The 19,222-nt window shown below is 41.3% G+C and overlaps 1 long non-coding RNA gene across 1 annotated transcript; it reads right to left on the bottom strand.

Annotated features, from left to right (window-relative positions):
- Positions 1-15,014: 15,014 nt before the first annotated feature.
- On the bottom strand, positions 15,015-18,661 carry LOC146512730 (uncharacterized). The gene is made up of 2 exons (XR_014875608.1): positions 15,545-18,661; positions 15,015-15,493 (listed from the first exon to the last, which is right to left on the bottom strand). It is a non-coding gene; the product is annotated as an uncharacterized LOC146512730 (long non-coding RNA).
- Between the last annotated feature and the right edge of the window lie 561 nt (positions 18,662-19,222).

The raw sequence follows: 19,222 nt of genomic DNA, 5'->3' as shown, positions 1-19,222 counted from the left end.
TTCTAAGCCTTTAAGTTATATTAAAGATAAAGGAAGATGCTGCAGGTGAAGAACTATGGAGTAAAAGTAAGCTGAATTTGTGTCATTTTTGTTAGGAAAGTAAACAATGTGTTTGCTGATTGTCTCTTGTATATGCTAATTAAATTTAAATTAAAACCAGAAAATAACTTTAACCTTTTACAACCTGTGATTAAAATTCTGAGAAGAAAGAACAGTGCAGATGAGTTTCTGGGTAGTCCATGAGATAAATATAATCAGAGTAGGCCTAAGTCTACTGTTCGAGAGTTCAGGTGCCACTAGAAGCATTTAAAGACTTTTGGATTTGTCTGGAACTCATCCACTTCCACATATTTCCTGATTGCTTTGTTTTTAATTATAGCATCAGTGTATTTAAGCTATACTGAAAGCCATCTGCCGCTTGTCAGAAAAGCCTTGAATTCATAGCCCCAAGCTTTTAACAGCAGGCGAACAGCCATCTGCTCCATTTCTAACATACCTGTCTTCATTAGTGGGCACTTCCTGCTGTGGCCTCCAGATGCCACCATTAGGCAACATTCAGTTGTCACCAGTTGTTTTGTTTTTATTTACATTTATATTTGAAATCATCAGGAAAAGTAAAAAAAAAGAAACTTACTTAAACATAATAAGCATTTAAAAAAAAATAAAAAAATCTGTGGTCATAAATGCATAAATGCATGGATTTTAGTCAAACAAGGGCCAAAAACTGCAGTTCCTGGGCTGTTCCCTTGCGGTGGTGCCAAATGCACATCAGTTCTTACTGAAACCCATGTGACAATGCCCAACTTTACAGCGTAAAAAAGAACATTTACATTTACAAGAACTTTTTTTCCCTTAATTATTTATACTTCTAGGGCTTGACAGTTAGGGCGCGGCTGCTTTGATTGACACTGAAGAATTGAATTGAAGACTGGCAACTCTGACAGTTCACGTTGACTTGAATTCATTGGGCCATGGCCACTCCTCTTTAATTATGTTTGTGCCTTCTGAAGAATTTTGATTGACATCTAATTTTGACTGCAGCACACACTGAGTGTTCTGCTGGATATATCTGTGGGCTGCATATGTACAGTTTATGAATGAGATTTGCTAAGATCCCTTATGTTAGCACTCCACCCTCTTGTCCGAATTTAGTTACTTCTGGCTCCAAAAATCCAACATGGTGACAAAGAACCCTAACCACAGTCAAACTGGCTGAAATTCGGGCAGGTGTGCAGCAGTGTGTGCACCTCTGACATAGTTTGCAGTAAATAGGAGCGACTGGAGAGTCTAAAAGAAAAGTAGAGAGATCACTGAAACAAGTGGACATAATTTAATTAAGCAAAGAGTTTGAGCAATAAACTATTAGCAACTAGACTCTGATGAAGCAGAGCGGAGTAAGACAGGTCTGCTGGAGTCTAACACTCACTGTGGTGGAGCGAAAGCAGGTGGAGACGTGTATGGGAGATGAGGATGATGTAAGAATGAGAGGTGGGCTGCACCAGCGAGAGTTTTTAATTGACAGAAAGACAGCACACTACTGAGATTTAAATCAACAGAGGCTGACTGGAGAAGAAGGGATGTAAACTAAAGTAAGATTTAATTTATATAACACCTTTCAAGATGAATTTCATGACGGATTAGTAAAAACATAAAGATGAAAACAAGTTAACAGTGACAAAATGCTTAAAACAAAAGGACATTATAATAGTAAGGATCTACGATATGAAGGCACCTGTTTCCAATCAGTAGCTACATCAGATGTTAGAAGCTTAGATAAGTCATAATAAAAACTGACATCAAGAGGCAGAGTGTGATGTTGGGAAGTCCCTGATACTTACAGAAAGATTTCTTTCTTAAATCCCATTATTTCTATAAAAAAAAAAAAAAAAAATCACATTTGGATTATCCCCTTGTAGGGCTCCACTGAAGTAGGAGTTTGGGAGTGCTTACAAGCTTTTTGCCCAAATGTTGAGGCCAGTAATAAATGGGTGACATCAAAGATCAGCTGACCAGTCAGTCGTTGCTGTCTCCATGTTGAAGGGCTGGTGGGGATTCATCTAAAGGTCACAGTGACAATAATGCTATACAGAGCTAATAAAAACCGTTTCTTACTGCAGCTGTACTGACAACATATAGTGAATGATATATGGGAGTTTTAAAGATGTTACCTCGGACTGCTGACCTCTTCAGATAAGGTCAAACATTCGTAAATGCCTTTTGTCTTTAAAACTATGCTTAAAAGTCTACTGCCTTTGTTTGTACTGGTAGCTGCTCCCTCTACCAGATATTTGTTTTCTAAAAGACAAGCTATGAAAAGGACTCTGAGTTCTCTGCTCGGTGTCAGGAAATGAAGGAGGTGGTGAGTCTTTATAGTCTTTATATATATATATATATATATATATATATGTACAGTGGGGCAAAAAAGTATTTAGTCAGCCACCGATTGTGCAAGTTCCCCCACTTAAAAGGATGACAGAGGTCAGTAATTTGCACCAGAGGTACACTTCAACTGTGAGAGACAGAATGTGAAAAAAAAATCCATGAATTCACATGGTAGGATTTGTAAAGAATTTATTCGTAAATCAGGGTGGAAAATAAGTATTTGGTCACCTCAAACAAGGAAAATCCCTGGCTCTCACAGACCTGTAACGTCTTCTGTAAGAAGCTTTTCTGTCCCCCACTCGTTACCTGTATGAATGGCACCTGTTTGACCTCATCATCTGTATAAAAGACACCTGTCCACAGCCTCAACCAGTCAGACTCCAAACTCCGCCATGGCCAAGACCAAAGAGCTTTCGAAGGACACCAGGAAAAGAATTGTAGACCTGCACCAGACTGGGAAGAGTGAATCTACAATAGGCAAGCAGCTTGGTGTGAAAAAATCAACTGTGGGAGCAATCATCAGAAAATGGAAGACATACAAGACCACTGATAATCTCCCTCGATCTGGGGCTCCACGCAAGATCTCATCCCGTGGAGTCAAAATGATCATGAGAACGGTGAGCAAAGATCCCAGAACCACACGGGGGGACCTGGTGAATGACCTGCAGAGAGCTGGGACCAAAGTAACAAAGGTCACCATCAGTAACACACTACAACGGCAGGGAATCAAATCCCGCAGTGCCAGACGTGTTCCGCTGCTGAAGCCAGTGCATGTCCAGGCCCGTCTGAAGTTTGCCAGAGAGCACATGGATGATACAGCAGAGGATTGGGAGAATGTCATGTGGTCAGATGAAACCAAAGTAGAACTTTTTGGTATAAACTCAACTCGTCGTGTTTGGAGGAAGAAGAATACTGAGTTGCATCCCAAGAACACCATACCTACTGTGAAGCATGGGGGTGGAAACATCATGCTATGGGGCTGTTTTTCTGCCAAGGGGACAGGACGACTGATCCGTGTTAAGGACAGAATGAATGGGGCCAAGTATCGTGAGATTTTGAGCCAAAACCTCCTTCCATCAGTGAGAACTTTGAAGATGAAACGAGGCTGGGTCTTCCAACATGACAATGATCCAAAACACACCGCCCGGGCAACAAAGGAGTGGCTCCGTAAGAAGCATTTGAAAGTCCTGGAGTAGCCTAGCCAGTCTCCAGACCTCAACCCCATAGAAAATCTGTGGAGGGAGTTGAAAGTCCGTGTTGCTCGGCGACAGCCCCAAAACATCACTGCTCTTGAGAAGATCTGCATGGAGGAATGGGCCAAAATACCAGCTACTGTGTGTGCAAACCTGGTAAAGACCTATAGTAAACGTTTGACCTCTGTTATTGCCAACAAAGGTTATGTTACAAAGTATTGAGTTGTATTTTTGTTATTGACCAAATACTTATTTTCCACCCTGATTTACGAATAAATTCTTTACAAATCCTACCATGTGAATTCATGGATTTTTTTTTTCACATTCTGTCTCTCACAGTTGAAGTGTACCTCTGGTGCAAATTACTGACCTCTGTCATCATTTTAAGTGGGGGAACTTGCACAATCGGTGGCTGACTAAATACTTTTTTGCCCCACTGTGTGTGTGTGTGTGTGTGTGTGTGTGTATATATATATATATGTGTGTGTATATATATATATATATATATATATATATATGCACAAAGATGTAACATTGCTGTACCACTCCTTAATCTGTCTCACAACTTGATGTGGCCAGGTCACATTTTCTTTTAAGACATGTTATTTACTTAAGCACTGTTACGCTCATTTCATTTATGCTGCTTTGTTTTTGAAATTCCAGTGTGTAATTAAAATATTTTAGCATGACAGCTGACTAAGAAAAAAATCAACATGAGATTTTTGTGGTGTGAAGGTGTGAAAGTGCAAGGAAGCAAGGTTAATTGACACTGCAGTCATGTATAATTAACTGTATGCAACAACAAACTCTGAAAGCACTTTAATAGTGTCTTTAATAGTGACTAAGAATCACTAACAATATGGTAACCTACTGTGATTCATAAAGTAAGCTTTTGGTTGAAGCTTTTGTGCAGAGGTGGCCCAGGAAACAAAGATTGGCAAAGTAGAAATACCAAACAGTGTTTGGTCTCCACACATGGCAAAAGCTGAAAATTGTTAAAAGAGTGACTTGATGCACACATAGGTATATATACACACATTACAATTTTTTGTGATGGCTTAAGCACATTTTTGTAACTATTGGCTATTTTTGCAAAACTCAAAAAGAAATAAGAAAAATAAGAAGACTCTTCACCAAATCACCAAAACATTGTAGTTTTCTTGCAAAAGCTAATAAACCTTGCTTAACTCTCCAAACCTTTGTAAAAAAAAATTGTATTTTCGTATCAAACAGTTAACACAAGCCATCAAATTAATAACCACACAATGCACCAACTACACACTGATGGTATGAATAGAAAACACATCTGGCTTTTGCTTTCTCTGTGCACAAGGTAGGCTATGTCAGTTTGAGGTCATACTTTTGTCATAGGTCTGTAAACGTAGAGGGATCCAAACTTCAAGTACTGGTGTTTATTCGAACACATCAAAACAAACACAAGTGTTTATTTCCAAGTCCAAACAAAATAGTAATTTCACTGAGGAAAAAAAAAAATCAGTCTACATCGTGTTGTCTCTCTGGGTCCGGTCACAAAATTTTGTCTACATCACATGCAATGTCCTCTAGTCCAAGGCACTGGGGAAAATATCTTCTGGAATGGCGTATCCAGGCCTGGATACGCCATTCTTGGCAAATGCTTTCGCTTTCGTCCTTCTTGCGCCGGTCCATGTCAGGCCTGGTCAATATCCCCACATGCCTCCTCCATTACCTGTAAAAGGGCTATGCGTTGATGGGGATGGCGGTCATAGACCTTCCAGCACCAGGCAGAAAAGAACTCTTCAATTGGATTCAAGAATGGAGAGTATGGGGGGAGGCTGAGTACAGTGAAGAGTGGGTGATCTGTAAACCAGCCCTATGAAAATAACTTTCATTGTACTCTTATCTGATTTTTCCTGCACTAAAATGCTAAGAACAACAAAAATGAAAATGAATATATATAAAAATACAATGTTACTCCCTTAAAAGTAAATACTGCCCACAGAGTGAGTTGCTTTAGAGGTTTCTCTTTCAAGTGATTTTGTATCTATTAAATACATGAATATACTAACCCTCATTGCACATTGTTACATTTGTTCTCACAAAATGAAAATTAAAATATGAAAGTGGGAATGGGGCCAAAACAAGTTGGGTAAGTATGCATGTTTATTTTACATTTCTGTCAGTCACCTGCTGAGCAGCCTTTGTAATGTTTGCGTGGGTATGTGGATACAAATCTTTACATTGTTGTGTTGCAGTGAGCCAACAGACAGGTGTGATGTATGTCAGCACAATCATCAGAATGCAACACAGATTCCATCTGTTGCTTTTGAAATTTGCATTTCGACTGTGAGAAAAATCTGTGTTTCCAAACCTAATTGCCTTAGTGTGGATGCCAGGTAATTGAAATAAACTGAATGTCAAACTGCTCATCAGAACGGTACCAGTGCTGATTTCGAGTCCAGTCTCTTCCAGTTAATGAAAACGTCTTAGGGAACATTTGTCCCAACAGCATGACTGTTAACATAAGGACATGTTCGACATCAGGAGAAACAGACTGCTCCCTCTACCAGATATTTTTTCCAAAAGACAAGCTATGAAAAGGACTCTGAGTTCTCTGCTCGGTGTCAGGAAATGAAGGAGGTGGTGGAGAGTCATTGAGTCTTTATAGTCATGTAGAGGGCCAGAAGAAGGCTGCAGAAGATATTCAGGCACAACGTGAAGCTGGCAAAAGGTGATATTACAGCAGAGCCCTGTCTCTACAAGGCAGACACAGCGCTGCACTCAGTAAACTATAATTAATATTCATCTTATAATGCAGGGTTTCCCCTTTCTGTACTTCAAGGAGATAAAAGGAGAGCTTCAGAGTTACACCCTGCTACTACCAGGTTGGACCCCCTTTTGCCTTCAGAACTACCTTAATTCTTCAAGATGCTGGAAACATTACCCAGAGATTATGTGACAGCATTGCACAGCTGCTGCAGATTTGTTGGCATACCTCAAAATATGAAGTAAAAGAAAGATAACTGAAGCCATACCAGCTTGGATGTCGACCAGATTAACAAGGTCTGCGTCAAGTGTTGAGGATTGGGACACACGGATGAGAAGTGGGCTCCTGGAACAATTCAATTCAGTTTTATTTATATAGCAACAAATCACAACAACAGTCGCCTCAAGGCGCCTTATATTGTAAGGTAAAGACCCTACAATAATACAAAGAAAACAGAAAACCCCAACAATCATACGGACTCCCTATGAGTGGGAAGGAAAAACTCCCTTTTAACAGGAAGAAACCTCCAGCAGAACCAGGCTCAGGGAGGGACGGCAATCTGCTGCGACTGGTTGGGGTGAGAGAAGGAAAACAGGACTAAAGACATGCTGTAGAAGACAGCCAGAAATGAAAAATAACAAATAATTAAATACAGAGAGGTGTATAAACACATTAGTGAGTGAAAAAGGTGACTGAAGAAAAAACACTCACGAGAATCCCCCAGCAACCTACATCTATTGCAGTGTAGCTAAAGGAGCTCTTACTCTTGACGAAGGTGGTCACACTTTTCTCCTCTCCTCCTTCTCCTCTCCCTTAGCTTCCCTGCTTAGCCTCTTGTGTCCTTGTCTAGTCTCGTGTTTTTTGTATTACTTTTCCCTGGAACACAATCTCACAGTCTGTTCTCTAAAACCTAAAGGAGGAATTAGGGATTTGATCAACTGATTCCTGAATGCAATTGACACCCGACAAGAAGTTTGGGCTCGGGTGAGCCTGAGTGCTGAAGATATCTACCTATTCGGAACCATGATAACAGGGTTCTTGCTGATCGGAGCTGGCTTGGCCCTGACTTATCGAAGAATTAAGAAAGCGGAACCGGCTGTTCAAACCCCCACAAGGCTGCCCGCTGGGATTGAAACGATGGGACGAGGCGTGAGTTTCTCAAAATGGGCTCATTGAGTGCAGCCTGGATAAGATCTTGGAGAAGCTTACGGCTGCCGTGAATACTCAGAATAAGATCTCTGAGTGCAAACTGGATTACATCTTGGAGGGGCTCGCTTGGAATAACACCTCTGAGCGCAAATTAGATCACATCATGGAGAAGCTCACGGCTCTCCAACGGGAGATTGAGAGACCAGTGTTGGACTGTTAGAACAGCTTTGAAATTCATATGAGTTGTTCGCACTAAAATAAAAACCACCATCACTTCATTTGGATACCCCTTCGGCGCCAGCTGCGGTCTCAAGGCTGGAGCTGAACAAAAACACTCTTGACTGTGTTTAGACTGTTCTTCCCATTCTATGCAAGGCCACCTGGGTTGGCTGGAAGACTGTTTACTTAGCCTGGCAGGGCGAAGGACACTGTCTCAGCTGAACTCTGGACACGCACACACACACGCACACAGACATATATACACATGCAGATGTACACTCATTCCCCCTCCCCCTCCCCCTCCAAATGCCTTCAGCGCTTATACGCCTCCGATGCTGACGGTGGATCAAGGAGACCAGCACTTATGCTGCAGGCCCGGATGCCCTGTCTACACTGGCTGTCTCTCACCCTTTACCTATCCCTGTTGCTTGTCATGTGTTTCTTTGGTGTATTAAGAGTTTTTTCATGTGTCATGTGCAGAGGTGGGTTTTTTCCTGTTCTCAAACTGAACCCCCTGTTGGAGCTCAGTCTGGGGGGAGTTATTTTTTTCTCCTTATCTTTCCTCATGTGGTGCATTTTCCATTGTTATACCTCTCTGACCTGTCTTCCCCATGTGATGTTTTTGTCTAATGTATGTATGGTCGGAGGGTAAGATGGCGCTGCCATTGCGTGCAATAGTTCGGCAGCCTTAACATGAAATTTCCCCTTGTGGGACTAATAAAGGTATCTTATCTTATCTTATCTTTAGCAAAAAGGAAAGTTTTAAGCCTAATTTTAAAAGTAGAGAGGGTGTCTTCTAAGCTGGTTCCATAGAAGAGGGCCCTGAAAATTGAAGGCTCTGCCTCTCATTCTACTTTTAAATAATAATAATAAACTTTATTTATAAAGCACACTTAAAAACCAAGGGTATGCCAAGGTGCTTAACAAGTAACATAGAGAATAGGAGGAGAATAATAGAAATAGGACCAAAGCAAGTACTAAGTATGCAAGCAGGTAGCTGTCACTGATACATAGGAAAGCAACAGGTACAGAGCAAACAAGAATTTAAATGAGCATAAAAGTGCATAATATAAAATCAGAAAAGAAATATTAACTAGATGGAAAGGCAAGATTGAATAAGTGGGTTTTTAGTCGTGATTTGAACAGTGCAATGGAATCAGATGCCGAGGTCGAGAGATTGCGCCTAGAGGGAGCAAATACAATGTGAAGAGAATAGGGTCCAACACTGATACTTGAGGCACACCACAACAGACCGGAGTGGAGGAAGAGGAGAAGGTGCCCAAGTTAACTGATAAGGATCTATCAGCGAGATATGATTTAAACCAGTCGAGGGCAGTGCCTCTAATACCCACAGTGTGCTCAAGTCTTAGTAATAAAATGTTATGGTCCACCATATCTAAGGCCGAAGAGAGGTCCAGTAAAACTAGGACCATAGAGCGTCCAGTATCAGTGATTACAAGAATATCATTAAGAACTCTAACCAACACTGTTTCAGTGCTATGCAATGGCTTAAAGGCAGATTGAAATTTCTCTGCAATATTGTTTGTGTCCAAGTATGCCTGGAGCTGGGAGAGAACTAGTCTCTCCAGGATCTTGGACAAGAACGAGAGCTTAGAGATCGGTCTGTAGTTTGAAAAGTCATAACAGTCAGAGTTTCTTTTTTTAAGAATCGGGTGGACTACAGCATGCTTAAAAGCCAAAGGAACACAGCCTGAGAGCAAGGAAAAGTTCATAAGAAATAGGATACTAGGTCCGATTACATCAAAACAGTCCTTAGCTAAACGAGATGGAAGAATGTCAAGCACAGTATTGGTGTTATTCATTTGAACAACTAGCCGCTTAAGAGTCAAAAGTGACACAGGCTCAAACTGGTGGAAAGTTGAAATGCACTCAGGAATGGGGAGAGGATATAAAACAGGGGGAAGGGAGGACTTAAGGGATGTGATCTTATCTAAAAAGTGAATTTGAAATCGCTCACAAAGAGCCTGAGAATAAATTAAAGGCATGTCCAGGGAAGGGTTAACCACAGAGGTAAAATTTTTAAATAAGGTACGGGGGTTATGGTCATTGGCCAGGATGATTTTGGACAAGAAGGACGCTTTGGTCGTTTTAGCAGCACTTTGGAATTTTAAGCGGCTAGTGGTTTTCAGCATCTGTCAAACCTTTGTGTCTGTCTCGGCAAATTGTGCCAACATGAAGGAATCACAATTGTGCAAAATTAATTTACGAGACTCTATATGTGTGCAGTTGTATCAAAATGCAAGTTTCAGTTTGGTAAGCCACCTTATTCCTGTGTGATGTCTCAGCTTAAACATGCTGAGACACCCCACAGGAATGAGGGCAATACACACCAAGGTAAAATGAAACATTAAGAATTAAGAAAAAAATATGCCTAATATATTATGTGGGATTTAAAATCTTGTTACAAGTCAGTACAGTTGTCAAATCACATCCATCTACTCTAGAACTGTTGTGGTACACAGAGGAATTTATGGTTAATTCAGTGACCCAAAGTGTCTACATCGTGCTTGACAGTCGCGATGAGGCATGCTGTGATGTGCTGAGTTTGGATTTAGCCAAATGTGGCATTGCACATTATAGCCAAATATTTCCATCTTGGTCTGTTGTGTTTAGGTCTTGAGGTGTATTCAGATTCAACTACAAATTTAAACCATGTTGCCATGTTCTTTTTAGAGAGAAGAGCCTTTCTCCTGACTACCCTTCCAAACAACCTCCTGCAGTTTCTCAGAGCGTTGCAAAGCCTGACTTTTAGGGTAAATTTGCTGGGATACCCACTCCGGGGAAGTTTGGCAGCTGTCTTGAACTTGTGAATAATCTTTCTCTTCTTTCTCTGTAGATTAATAAACTTTTTTAATGGCCTTCTCCTCCCAAACTGAAGTGCAGCTCATTTCATTGTTGTAACATGCAAATGAAAACTATTTGTATAGACTTGCTGATAATGAATTAATAAAGTGCATTTTATTAGCTGGCTGATATTACCATCTTACTCACGTGGAAGCAGTAAGGATGCTTTATTTTTACAGCACAACTGCTCATGATGATATATTGTTTTTGTTAAATAAATAATGAGACGGTGTGATATGTCATATATTGTTGTTCATCTAAGGTTGTATTTACTTCATTTTTTAAGACCTGTTAAGGACCAGGTCTTTTTAAAATTATTGTTACTTTGAGATCATGCATAAAACTTCACAATTGAAAGACGTTGTATTTTCTTTTTACCATGGTTGTATGGTAAACTACAACACATCACCTGCCTGTGTGTTTTATTACGAAGACTGGGTTTTGAGAGAAGATCAAAATAATAGTTTTAAAATGGACATTTTGAATGACTTTATGTTGACCTTTAGATTTCCTGTAACATCACTGAAATTAATGGGTTTTTTTCCACTCGCAAAAGTGTTGACTGGAAACCCAGCAACAACTCCCCACACAGGTTTGACTTCTCTCTTTGCAGTAAATGAATGAAAATGCCAACATGCTGACACCATGGGTTTCCTTTTGTTTTGAACTTCTCGCGTATGTCGTCTTACTTTCATTATTGGTTGTCTTTACTGAGATTATCCTTTTAAGCAATGCATTCTGTGCAGATCCTTGTCCTTGCATTTATAAAACAAAATCTATCCTTTCAATCTTCAGTGTTTAATTTTAGCAACTCAATTACAAAGCCAAATTTACAAAGTCATACATGGAAGGTGGAGCAATACTTTTCAGTTAAACATTTCATTTTATTAATGAATTATCATTCAGAAATACATTAGCATTGCTTACTTCACATGTTACTTATAATTTTTCATTTACAAATAATATGACATAAGGACCACTTACATGTATACAGTGACTGTTTTTGGACTGCACAAAACATCTTTATTTACTGAATCACTGACACTGACATTTCAGTTCAACTCAGTTTTATTCATATAGTGCCAATTCACCAAAACCATCACCTCAATGAGCTTTCATTATCTTCAGAGAAAACAATCAGATGGCCCCCTACAAGCAAGCACTTTAGCAACAGCGTGAAGGAAAAACTCCCTTAAATATCCCATGAACCACAAAATAAATGAAAACATAATCTAGACAAATGTAATATTCAAACTGAAAACTACAACAATGTCAAACAGAATTCTGGGAACAAAACCCAGGATTTTGTGTGTATATATATATATATATATATATATATATATATATATGTGTACACAAAGATGTAACATTGCTGTACCACTCCTTAATCTGTCTCACGACTTGATGCGGCCAGGTCACATTTTCTTTTAAGACATGTTATTTACTTAAGCACTGTTACGCTCATTTCATTTATGCTGCTTTGTTTTTTGAAATTCCAGTGTGTAATTAAAATATTTTAGCATGACAGCTGACTAAGAAAAAAATCAACATGAGATTTTTGTGGTGTGAAGTCGAGTGCAAGGAAGCAAGGTTAATTGACACTGCAGTCATGTATAATTAACTGTATGCAACAACAAACTCTGAAAGCACTTTAATAGTGTCTTTAATAGTGACTAAGAATCGCTAACAATATGGTAACCTACTGTGATTCATAAAGTAAGCTTTTGGTTGAAAGGAATGACACCCTGCATTAACTTGCTACCTCATATGTGGATGTGCAGAGGTGGCCCAGGAAACAAAGATTGGCAAAGCAGAAATACCAAACAGTGTTTGGTCTCCACACATGGCAAAAGCTTCAAGTACTGGTGTTTATTCGAACACATCAAAACAAACACAAGTGTTTATTTCCAAGTCCAAACAAAATAGTAACTTCACTGAGGAAAAAAAAAAAATCAGTCTACATCGTGTTGTCTCTCTGGGTCCGGTCACAAAATTTTGTCTACATCACATGCAATGTCCTCTAGTCCAAGGCACTGGGGAAAATATCTTCTGGAATGGCGTATCCAGGCCTGGATACGCCATTCTTGGCAAATGCTTTCGCTTTCGTCCTTCTTGCGCCGGTCCATGTCAGGCCTGGTCAATATCCCCACATGCCTCCTCCATTACCTGTAAAAGGGCTATGCGTTGATGGGGATGGCGGTCATAGACCTTCCAGCGCCAGGCAGAAAAGAACTCTTCAATTGGATTCAAGAATGGAGAGTATGGGGGGAGGTTGAGTACAGTGAAGAGTGGGTGATCTGTAAACCAGCCCTATGAAAATAACTTTCATTGTACTCTTATCTGATTTTTCCTGCACTAAAACGCTAAGAACAACAAAAAAGAAAATGAATATATATAAAAATACAATGTTACTCCCTTAAAAGTAAATACTGCCCACAGAGTGAGTTGCTTTAGAGGTTTCTCTTTCAAGTGATTTTGTATCTATTAAATACATGAATATACTAACCCTCATTGCACATTGTTACATTTGTTCTCACAAAATGAAAATGAAAATATGAAAGTGGGAATGGGGCCAAAACAAGTTGGGTAAGTATGCATGTTTATTTTACATTTCTGTCAGTCACCTGCTGAGCAGCCTTTGTAATGTTTGCGTGTGTATGTGGATACAAATCTTTACATTGTTGTGTTGCAGTGAGCCAACAGACAGGTGTGATGTATGTCAGCACAATCATCAGAATGCAACACAGATTCCATCTGTTGCTTTTGAAATTTGCATTTCGACTGTGAGAAAAATCTGTGTTTCCAAACCTAATTGCCTTAGTGTGGATGCCAGGTAATTGAAATAAACTGAATGTCAAACTGCTCATCAGAACGGTACCAGTGCTGATTTTGAGTCCAGTTCTCTGCTCGGTGTCAGGAAATGAAGGAGGTGGTGGAGAGTCATTGAGTCTTTATAGTCATGTAGAGGGCCAGAAGAAGGCTGCAGAAGATATTCAGGCACAACGTGAAGCTGGCAAAAGGTGATATTACAGCAGAGCCCTGTCTCTACAAGGCAGACACAGCGCTGCCCTCAGTAAACTATAATTAATATTCATCTTATAATGCAGGGTTTCCCCTTTCTGTACTTCAAGGAGATAAAAGGAGAGCTTCAGAGTTACACCCTGCTACTACCAGGTTGGACCCCCTTTTACCTTCAGAACTACCTTAATTCTTCAAGATGCTGGAAACATTACCCAGAGATTATGTGACAGCATTGCACAGCTGCTGCAGATTTGTTGGCATACCTCAAAATATGAAGTAAGAGAAAGATAACTGAAGTCATACCAGCTTGGATGTCGACCAGATTAACAAGGTCTGCGTCAAGTGTTGAGGATTGGGACACACAGATGAGAAGTGGGCTCCTGGAACAATTTAATTCAGTTTTATTTATATAGCAACAAATCACAACAACAGTCGCCTCAAGGCGCCTTATATTGTAAGGTAAAGACCCTACAATAATACAAAGAAAACAGAAAACCCCAACAATCATACGGACTCCCTATGAGTGGGAAGGAAAAACTTGCTTTTAACAGGAAGAAACCTCCAGCAGAACCAGGCTCAGGGAGGGACGGCTATCTGCTGCGACCGGTTGGGGTGAGAGAAGGAAAACAGGACTAAAGACATGCTGTAGAAGACAGCCAGAAATGAAAAATAACAAATAATTAAATACAGAGAGGTGTATAAACACATTAGTGAGTGAAAAAGATGTGTTAAGGTGAATTGTTAAATGTTTGTCATTTTTATGTTTGCCATTTGTACGTAGTTTTAAAGAATTCTTTCTGTCCTCCCCTCCCCAGATCCTTAAGATTCTGGGAGGGGGGGCGGTAGTGTTTCTTATCACAGGAACATCCTCTGTGAAGGTCTGTTTGATGTTGGTAAACTTCCTCCCCTTTGTATGGCTTCACTATGTTATCTAGGGTGAACCATCTAGGGTGTGGGGGAGACTACCCTCTTTATGACCAAGGATGTTCCTGTGCTTTTATGTTATATGACCCTTTGATCAGCAGCATGCCACACACACACACACACACACACACACACACACACACACACACACACACACACACACACACACACACACACACACATTCTCACATAACACACACACAGTGCCTTGTCTTTGTAACCAAGGGGGGTTACGTGGGGAAGGTACGTGTTGTAAACTATTGTTTATTGTGTGAACGTTGCCAATAAAAGGGAGCGAGATGGGGCCGTTGGAGAGGTCATTTTGTGATGAGCTGAGATACCGACAAGGCCTCCCTTGCAAGTGAAAAGATTGATCGCTGTTGCCTTGTTTTTCTTTCACGCGAATAAGTTCTGGGATCAGCGGGGTCTGACTTTAGACCCAACAGATGACTGAAGAAAAAACACTCACGAGAATCCCCCAGCAACCTACATCTATTGCAGTGTAGCTAAAGGAGCTCTTGCTCTTGACGAAGGTGGTCACACTTTTCTCCTCTCCTCCTTCTCCTCTCCCTTAGCTTCCCTGCTTAGCCTCTTGTGTCCTTGTCTAGTCTCGTGTTTTTTGTATTACTTTTCCCTGGAACACAATCTCACAGTCTGTTCTCTAAAACCTAAAGGAGGAATTAGGGATTTGATCAACTGGTCCCTGAATGCAATTGACACCCGACAAGAAGTTTGGGCTCGGGTGAGCCTAAGTGCTGAAGATATCCACCTATTCGGAACCATGATAACAGGGTTCTTGCTGATCGGAGCTGGCTTGGCCCTGACTTATCGAAGAATTAAGAAAGCGGAACCGGCTGTTCAAACCCCCACAAGGCTGCCCACTGGAATTGAAACGATGGGACGAGGCGTGAGTTTCTCAAAATGGGCTCATTGAGTGCAGCATGGATAAGATCTTGGAGAAGCTTACGGCTGCCGTGAATACTCAGAATAAGATCTCTGAGTGCAAACTGGATTACATCTTGGAGGGGCTCGCTCGGAATAACACCTCTGAGCGCAAATTAGATCACATCATGGAGAAGCTCACGGCTCTCCAACGGGAGATTGAGAGACCAGTGTTGGACTGTTAGAACAGCTTTGAAATTCATATGAGTTGTTCGCACTAAAATAAAAACCTCCATCACTTCATGCAGATACCCCTTCGGCGCCAGCTGCGGTCTCAAGGCTGGAGCTGAACAAAAACACCCTCGACTATGTTTAGACTGTTCTTCCCATTCTATGCAAGGCCACCTGGGTTGGCTGGAAGACTGTTTACTTAGCCTGGCAGGGCGAAGGACACTGTCTCAGCTGAACTCTGGACACGCACACACACACACACACACAGACATATATACACATGCAGATGTACACTCATCCCCCCTCCCCCTCCAAACGCCTTCGGCGCTTATACGCCTCCGATGCTGACGGTGGATCAAGGAGACCAGCACTTATGCTGCAGGCCCGGATGCCCTGTCTACACTGACTGTCTCTCACCCTTTACCTATCCCTGTTGCTTGTCATGTGTTTCTTTGGTGTATTAAGAGTTTTTTCATGTGTCATGTGCAAAGGTGTTTTTTTCTGTTCTCAAACTGAACCCCCTGTTGGAGCTCAGTCTGGGGGGAGTTATTTTTTTCTCCTTATCTTTCCTCATGTGGTGCATTTTCCATTGTTATACCTCTCTGACCTGTCTTCCCCATGTGATGTTTTTGTCTAATGTATATATGGTCGGAGGGTAAGATGGCGCTGCCATTGCGTGCAATAGTTCGGCAGCCTTAACATGAAATTTCCCCTTGTGGGACTAATAAAGGTATCTTATCTTATCTTATCTTTAGCAAAAAGGAAAGTTTTAAGCCTAATTTTAAAAGTAGAGAGGGTGTCTTCTAAGCTGGTTCCATAGAAGAGGGCCCTGAAAATTGAAGGCTCTGCCTCTCATTCTACTTTTAAATAATAATAATAAACTTTATTTATAAAGCACACTTAAAAACCAAGGGTATGCCAAGGTGCTTAACAAGTAACATAGAGAATAGGAGGAGAATAATAGAAATAGGACCAAAGCAAGTACTAAGTATGCAAGCAGGTAGCTGTCACTGATACATAGGAAAGCAACAGGTACAGAGCAAACAAGAATTTAAATGAGCATAAAAGTGCATAATATAAAATCAGAAAAGAAATATTAACTAGATGGAAAGGCAAGATTGAATAAGTGGGTTTTTAGTCGTGAGTGCAATGCTGCAACAGTGCAATGGAATCAGATGCACGGAGGTCGAGAGATTGCGCCTAGAGGGAGCAAATACAATGTGAAGAGAATAGGGCCCAACACTGATCCTTGAGGCATACAAAAATTTTAAATAAGGTACGGGGGTTATGGTCATTGGCCAGGATGATTTTGGACAAGAAGGACGCTTTGGCCGTTTTAGCAGCACTTTGGAATTTTAAGCGGCTAGTCCGTAGCATGTCGTGAGAAACCTGAAGTTTATCTTTTTTCCACCTTCTCTCAGCATGCCGACACACGCGACGTAAAGGGCGTGTAGTGTCATTAAGCCAACACTGAGAGTAGGTTCTAGAGCGCTTCATCTTAATGGGGGCACTCAGTATCAAGAATTGAAGAAAATAGCGATTACAAAGTATTAGCACAGTCATCAACCGAGCAAAAGGAACAACAGTCGAGAGTGACAGATGCAGAATCCAAGAAAGACATAGAGACGTTTGGCGAAGGGGAGCCGCAGGATGTAGTTCATTAGTGCATAAGCCAGTATCAAATATAACTGGGAAATGATCCGAGATCCCAGCGTCACTTATATCCTTGATACAAATGTCCAGACCATATGAGAAAACCAAGTCCAAAGTATGTCCTTTAACATGCGTTGGGTCATTAACCCTCTGAGCCAGGTTAAAAGAGTCCGTTAAAGCAAGGAAGTCTTTAGCAAATGGGTCATCCTTACAGCAAGTGTGTATGTTAAAATCACCGACAATGAGAACACAACCATACTTAAAAAGAATGGAGCCTAGGAGATCAGCAAAGTCTGTGATAAAATATTTGCTATATTTAGGTGGTCGATAAACCACCACGCAGAGTGTGGTCGTGGATGCAGTCATCTCCAATAATTGGACTTCAAAGCTAGAGTAGGTAGGTGAGGGTAGCTGCCGAACTGCATAAGAATTTTTAATGACCGAGGCTTCGCCGCCACCCCTACCAGTAAGCCTTGGTGAGCTAAAAGCGACACAGTCCGATGGAAGAAGTTTGGTAAAAGGGATAAACTCACCAGGATGAATCCAGGTTTCAGTCAGGAATAAAACATCAATCCCATTAGTGGAGAGAAAGTCATTTAAGAGAAAGGTCTTATTGACCAGTGACCTGACATTAAGCAATACCATCCGTATCCTAGGGGCTAAGTCGCCAAGGGTGGTGCGTCGTAGGACACTTAGGTTGCTTCGGCAAACGCCACGTCGGAGCGATGTTATCCAAACCCGAGCAGGAAAACATGCCACAGGAATGGCAGTGTAGACTTCGTGGTCGGCCGAGCAAATCCAACGGCGAGTGAGCAACTTAGCATCAGAGCGCTCCTGGTAAGGAGGAAAAGAAGATAAAATATCCAGGCTGGCATGTGGGTAGCCTGTGGCTCTGGCTTTAAAGTAGACCCTGAGGCGAACGCAACGGCCGCTCCTTCTACCGCATTTCCTATAGCGTTTCTTGTTTCGGAATAGGTAGGTGGAGGAAGCCGGTCAGAGGGTCTGGTCGGGGCGCGGTGTCGTCACCCAGGTTCCAGCCAGGATCAGGCCGAGAGGAATGAGAGAGTCTTAGATTTAAAAGTGTTTGCCTGTCGTATGTAATCAGTGCACAGCCATTAGATGAGCATACAACTAAAAGGATAAAAAAATACAATGCCAAGGTCCATAAAGAGCGTAGAGAGGGTAAAAAGCAGCGAAGCAGATGTAGCAGAGGACGGCAAGCCACGTACACCGGCGCCATCTTGGATACATAGGAACAACTAGTAAGCCTGCAGTGCGAGAGCGAATTGCTCTAATGGGGTGATATGGTACTATACGGTCATTAAGATAAGATGGGGCCTGATTATTTAAGACCCAGAATGAATTCAATTCTGGGTTTAACAGGGAGCCAGTGAAGGGAAGCTAGGGTTGCCAACCGTCCCTTAAAAAACGGAATCGTCCCGTATTTAGAAACAAAAGTACACGTCCCGTATTGAGCTGAAAAGGGACGCACTTTGTCCCGTAATACAGTGAGAATGGTAAATGATAAATGGTAAATGGACTGGTTCTTATATAGCGCTTTTCTACTCATCTGAGCACTCAAAGCGCTTTACACAACTTAATCAAAAGTAAGAATCAAGTAAGAATCAAAAGTATTCTATAAGTTTTAATGTAATTAACGCTTTGTTTGAAAACATAATTCCCAGCCCCGCTCCTGCTTTGTGACCAATGAGCTGACAGCACACTTATGACAATTCGAGTATGACAATTCAGATTACCGCTCATCTCATTGGTTGAGGAAAGGTTGCTTGCGGAGAAAATACCGGAAGACAACAGATGACCACAACAAAAAGCATGGCCACCAGGGAAACAAACGCCGACACTGCGGTGCAAGTCTCAGACGACAGTACACCTGAAGCTGGGCAAACACTGTGCGATTTTCAAACTGCACGATTGGTTCGCATGGGTTATAGGTTCG

This window comes from Neolamprologus multifasciatus, chromosome 8, assembly GCF_963576455.1.
Source record: "Neolamprologus multifasciatus chromosome 8, fNeoMul1.2, whole genome shotgun sequence".
Lineage (NCBI taxonomy): Eukaryota > Metazoa > Chordata > Actinopteri > Cichliformes > Cichlidae > Neolamprologus > Neolamprologus multifasciatus.
This window is presented reverse-complemented; position numbering and strand designations above follow the sequence as displayed.